This window comes from Mesoplodon densirostris, chromosome 7 (genome assembly GCF_025265405.1).
Source record: "Mesoplodon densirostris isolate mMesDen1 chromosome 7, mMesDen1 primary haplotype, whole genome shotgun sequence".
Taxonomy (NCBI): domain Eukaryota; kingdom Metazoa; phylum Chordata; class Mammalia; order Artiodactyla; family Ziphiidae; genus Mesoplodon; species Mesoplodon densirostris.
In genome coordinates this window covers 42,222,638-42,228,637 of record NC_082667.1, presented here as the reverse complement: position 1 = coordinate 42,228,637, position 6,000 = coordinate 42,222,638, and the positions used below count along the sequence as shown (strand labels likewise).

At 53.6% G+C, this 6,000-nt stretch overlaps 1 protein-coding gene across 2 annotated transcripts in view; it reads left to right on the top strand.

Annotated features, from left to right (window-relative positions):
* Nucleotides 1–1,018: 1,018 nt before the first annotated feature.
* The window catches only part of FAT3 (FAT atypical cadherin 3), a 714,507-nt gene continuing 709,525 nt past the window's right edge, over nt 1,019–6,000 (top strand). For both annotated transcript variants that reach the window (XM_060103563.1, XM_060103564.1), the window contains exon 1: nt 1,019–1,079. The gene's annotated coding sequence lies outside the window, so the exon portion shown is untranslated. The remainder of the gene's footprint in view (nt 1,080–6,000) is intronic.

Below are 6,000 nucleotides of genomic sequence, written 5' to 3'. Positions count from 1 at the left end.
AATTAGATGACCCTACGATCCAGAAATGTGTGGGAAAGCAGCAGGAACCCTTTCTGGGAAGCACGTAATAAAATCAAAAGTCACTTTGGGTGGTTTCATCTTCAAGCTACAAAGTAACCTCGGGATCTTAGATTAGCCATTTTAATCTCCATGTGCCTCAGTTTCCTCATCTGTCCTCCGAGAGTAACACGTGCTGGACCTCTGCTCGGGGCTGTGGTAGGGATGAGACTGAGAGCGGTGTGGGTGAGCTCTCTGAAGCCGGCACCACGTTCCGCCCGCGCCGCCAAGGAACGTTGGTGTTATCCTGAAGCCCCAGGGACACGGTGGGGGAAGACTCGAGCTCTAAAATTAGTCCAGCTTCCAGGCCCGGCGCCCGGAGCGCCCTCCAGCACGCCGCGCCTCCCCCATCACCCCCCTTTCCACCCGCCCCCTCTCCCCAGCGCGGCGCTCCGAGATCGCTAGTCATCCCGGACGCCGGTGCTTCTCTCCCCCTCGCCCTTTGCGCTCGCGGTTTGGGAGGAGGAGACAGCGACAGAGAAGGGAGAGGGGGAGATGAGAGAGAGGGGCTTGGCCGTGCGTCGGCGTCGGCTGTGATGGGGAGCTGGGAGCAGCCAGGCGCCGAGCAGTAGCGGCGGCGGCGGCAGCTCGGAGCACACACGAGAGCCGGCACTCCTCCCGGCAGGCTGCGCTGTGATCTGGGCTGCGGATTGGGATCTCGCGCCACCGTCCCCCTCCTCCCGCTGCCGTTCTCCTCCTCCCAGCTCAGCTCCTCCGCCTGCGAGCCCCGGCGGCGGCAGTGGCGGCGGCGTCCCGAGCGCTGAGCGCCTCTGCTCGTGGCCCCAGTCCCCGCTAGCGGGCTACAGGCACTGCGGCGGCAGCGGCCGGGTGGCCGGCTCGCCCCGGGCACGAGCGCCGGGAGAGGAAGAACAGCGGGGGAAGCGCCTGGTGTAGCGGAGGATCGCCGGCGGAGGCAAGGGTGCGTGGGCATTTTTAACGTGATTATTTGGCTGCCCGGTGCACCGGCTGGAGCGCGCCTTCCGGAGCACAGCTCCAGCTGCCGGGTGCAAACTGGCTGCGAGGTGGGCTCGTGTAGGCGAGAGCCGGCGGAGCGCGTGGGGGAAACTTTTCACCTTGTGAAGTTCCTGCCTCAGCACAGCTCCGAGCAGTCTTTGCCGCTGCAAGAAAGAGGGGAAGGAGACTAGGTCTCGTGGCGGTAGCCGGGAGGTTGGCATGGAGTGTTGGCTAAGTTTGGGGCTGAGGATTTGGAGAGGGGACCCGAGGGGGCTTTCAGGTCAGTGCACCCATCCCCCGACCCCCCGAGCCCCGGCCGCCCGCTGCAGGTGGATGAGAGGGTCCAGGCGGCGAACCTGCTTGGTAGCCGTTGCCTGTCGGGCGCTGTGGGGACGTTCAGATGCCAATGGATGCACTTGAGGGACCCGGAGGCTCAAGTTGGGTCGTCGCTTGGCGAGGCGCCGGGTGGAGCAGGGAGCCCAGACTCCACTTTGGCCAGGGAGGGGAAAGGGTTACTAGACATTCTGCGTGTCCACTCCATGCTTGACTCCGGTTTACGGGGGTCATGGGCAGGGTGAGATGTGCTGAATGGCAGAGGCTTTCGGACTGGGGCAACAGTCTTTTACGGAGTGGCGGGGAGGTGGGACTTTCCCTGCTATCTTGACAGGAGGAGGGAAACGGAGTGCCTTGAGAATGCACGGATTTTGGCGGGCGTGCGTGAAGGTTGCTTGTCTTTGAAAAGAAAGCCGCGCGGGTTTGAGTGTCCTGGGGGTGCGTTGCGGCCCTCCCTGTGTTGGGGAGTGGGGGCGAACGCGAGGGCGCGCCAGCTCCACTCTCAGGGCCCCCTCCTGGGCGGTGCCGGGTAGACTCCCCGGTGGGGACCAGTGTGGGTGCGAGGTCCGGGCGGGGGTTTGAGGCGCTCAGGCGGGGAGGCAGCCGAGGTGGCCGGGGCAGTCTTCTCGCGGCGCGCTGAGCACCAGGATTCCGCCAGTGGGGGTCGCTGAGCTAAAGTGCATCTGGCCCCCCGGCTTGCGCGAGGTGGCGGGCCCGGGGAATTTTTAGCAGCACTGTGGTCCGTACTCCTCCCTCCACTCTCCCGCTGACTTCTGTCGCGTGTGCTTTCCGAGACGGTTAAACATTGACCGCGATTAGGCTTCGCGGAAAGCAGCTTTCATTGTTCGCTTTTCCCTGCTCGGCTCTTGTGGGCGGGGGCGAGCAGGGGGCAAGGATGCGGGGGTGGCGGGAGGTTGGCTGTGAACTAAGGGAGCCTCTTGGGTAGCCTGCGACAAGAGGAGAGGAGGGCGCTCCTGGGATGTGTGTGGTGATGGTGGTGGCATCCAGCGGCTGCAGCTCCGCGTGATAATGGGGGCAAACCTGGCAGTGGAAGGGGATCCCAGAAAGGATGTGAAGAGGGAGGGAGCCTGCAGGGACCTGGCGAGGTCACCGTGGAGGGGCGGGCCGGGTTGGAGAGGCCCCCGGGAGGGAGAGGCGCCTGCGGCCTGGAGTGTGGCCGCTCGGTGGCCTGGGCTTGCGGCGTCTGGCCGGTTCAACCTTCCTCGGCCCCGGGCTCCGTCTCATCGCCACCGCGCGCCGAGCGGGACTCTGGCTTCTGGTTGGGGCGGACCTGCAGCAGCCGCGGTGGGAGGCTGGGAGGGAAGCGCGGAGCGCGCTGCTGCTTGAAGAGTCTTTTCTCCTCCTCTCCCCCCAGCCTCCCGCTCCTCCCCGCCCCCAGACTCCGGCGCGTTTGTTTTCCAAGTTGGATCCCACTTCCATTTACAAGTGTCAGACAAACCCGCGCGAACCTCCCCCATTCACCCTGGCCCCAGCCAGACGCGGGAGGGGCCGGGGGCGAGCTGTCTGGGCAGCGCCTAGGGCTGTGCGACGCTCCCACGGGGGAGCTGGACTAGCTTGGGTTCACATTTGTGGGTCCTTGATGTTTAAAAAAGAGACACGTAGACAAACCACGAAACCCAAACCGCTCTGGCCACTTGTATTCCGTCGCTTTTCTCCTCCTCGCCTCGGACGTTTTAATTTTCTGGCCCCAACGCCTGTCGTTTTAAAGGCGAGTCAGGGGCGGTGGGAGGCTGTGGGCGGGGGAGCGGGCCGACCAGTTCATCACGGTGGATTTGTGCTCCCGGCTTTGTTGCTAGGATTAGATTCTCTGATTCCGCCCGGGCTGGGTTAAAATACATGCAGAAAGACTGAGAGCCGACCAGAAGGACTGTAGACGACTTTGCCCGCATCCAGGCGGCAGGTCCAGGTGGTGGAATGGGGAAGCCCGCCATCTAGGAATCGAGAACTGAGGTGCTCCCTTCTCAGTATCAATCAAAGAGAGCCGGGATTTCGCTTCCACCGGCAGGCACGCAACTTCTCTTAACGTTTATCGAAAGCCTGAATGATGTTCTGGTTTGTGACGTGGAAATTTGAATCTGAGAAGGAAAGGAAGGGAGGGGATGGAAGAGGGAGAAGGAGGGAGAGAGATGGAGAGATTGAGATTCTGCAGAATCCTGGAAACTGCACCGAGCCAACTGCTCCTTTTTTTTTTTTTTTTTTTTTTTTTTGAGTTCGTATTCCTAAATTGGAGCAGTTGAGCAGTGAGAGAATAAAGGACAGACAAGAAAACCAGGGCGCCAAGAGACAAAGACAAAAAAATGCATAATAACTTTAGCGCTTTGATGTGCTTTTTTTCCTCATAGGGTGGAGTGGGGGAAGGGTATTTAACGTTTTACAAGGAGAAAAGTTGTCTCTTAGAATTAAGCGGTATGCTGATATTTAATCGTGAATCCTTGTTGTTGCCTTTTTTGGAACTTGGACAATGAAGGGTGGTGGGGCCAGTTTCTGTGCACAGTGAACTGGGATGAGAAAGTTCCCAGAACTGTCCAGTTATAATGTCTTCATATCAGAGCCACACAGAGACCTTCACATGAAAGGCAGCTGGCTCAGAGATCAGAAATCGGTCAGCTGCTGGGCTGGCTCCATGTCTTGAAGCTGTAGGATTTTCACAGCCAGTGTTTGTTGACCAGGGACTGGCTATCAAGCCCCCCTCCCCCTATTTTTTTTCAAATTTATTTGTTCTGGTTCATGGCAGAGTCATTTTGGGGATTTAAAAAAAATAGGACCCCGTCTATCTGTTAACTAGCAATTACAGTTGTGCTGAGCTACTCAAAATTGAAATGAGTAGCAATAAACAGAGTGGCTGCCCACTGACCTGTATGCTGTATGGTTATTTTGCCAGCTCACAGCGTTTTGTAAAGCAACAGCTCTTCACGCTGCTCACAGAAGAATTTTTTGATGACATAACTTTGATGACACATTTTTGATGTGTCAGGTTATGTTATCAGCCTTGCTTTCTTCATATGCTGCAGAACGACCCACTGTAATCTGGCTAATGAATAATGTTAAATAGAAGTAGGCAGTTACCAGTGAGGAGTGGATATTTAGTCATAGCAGCTGGTGTGAGGAGTGGCTCTTGTGTTGTTATGCTTTATTAATAGCTCATGAGGCAAAGAGGACCATGGTGGCTTTATTTTCCTGTTTGTGGAGTTGGGTGTGGCTTTCCTTGACACCCTACTTCTGTCCGGTTGACTGGTAGGTTGACTTTTTCCTGCTGAGCAAGAGGGAAAGGATAATATTGGTGATGTTTGGTTACTTGAATTGTGTCATTCCTTGGTTCTTTCCTTCTGCAAGGGCACTGAGTGGGGAATCGTCTGATGGGATCAGGTGGGACCATACATTTGGATTGATTTCCTTTGATTGCTGGGGAAGGACTATTGATGAGCTGTTGCCTTTGCTGGTTGTGACAAACACCAGGAAGGAATGATAATCTAAAAGAGATCTGACAGACCTAGTGGGGAGGACATGTCTGCTGCCAAATTCCTTCCTGAAGATAAGAGAGCCCCTGATTTCCACAGATGTGCAGAGTCTTAAAAAATTAAAGGAAGAAACACACCCCAGTGTAGATTGCTTTGCTTATTGATGCAATTTTCTGAAATACGTTTCAAACTCTAATTGTTGAATATGTCTTTATGAGCTTCTTTCTACACCATTGTGAGGGTTGGCTCTATTTTTATAGTCTGTCCTTTGAGGATACCATGCCTACTGCCTAATAGACACTAAATAAATATTTGTGGCTTAGGTGACTTCCTCTGTGAAGACCCTGATGGTACATTTCTTTTCTGTGTTTCACTCAATTTTATTCTACAGGCTTCTCAAACTTACTGATTTTTCTGTCAGTTGAAGAGTATCTACTTCTTTAACTGGCTTTTTTCTTTCTTTGTTTACACTGTTTCTTTTCCCCAAATTTCTTTCCAAGAATAACTTTAGGAAAGCTTACCTTTCCTTGAAGAAATAAAAACAAAAAGGCTCAGTTTAATGCCACAGATTGAATTTATTGAGAACATATTTGACACTTGTCTGGTGGCTTCGGGCCAGTTTCTGGTCTACCAAAATAGGCTATCAGTTACATGTAACAGTGACAAATGACCATTCTAGTAGTTCTGGATTGGAATGGCACTCCCTGGTTAGTCTTAATTTTAGCCAGTTCTAGGATTGAGATATTTTTGTATTAAAGTAGAAGGATTGAAAATTTGAGAATGGATTTCCTGGCATGATGGTGGTTGCAGAAAATAGAGAACAGATTTCAAAACTTAATGAGCAAACTCTTTATATAATCAAAGTGTGTTACTTCCTTTGCTGGATAGATATATATGAATGTGGAGGCCTGGGAGGAGGTCGGGAGAGGGTTGTGAGATTGTCCTTCTTTAGAAAATGTTTTATGAGAGTATTGCCTTGCCTGGAGAGAAAGGTTATACATGGGACCCTGAGAGGAATCCTTGAGGAGATTTTAGTATTTCACCTTTCCGATCTTCCAGGGTTCCAGGATTGTGGAATGCAACCTCTATTTGATAAAGGAAATTTGTTTAATGAAGTCTTGCCCTTGTGTGTCTTAAATTTATCTTTTTATTTTTATTCTGTTAAGTCACACTGAAT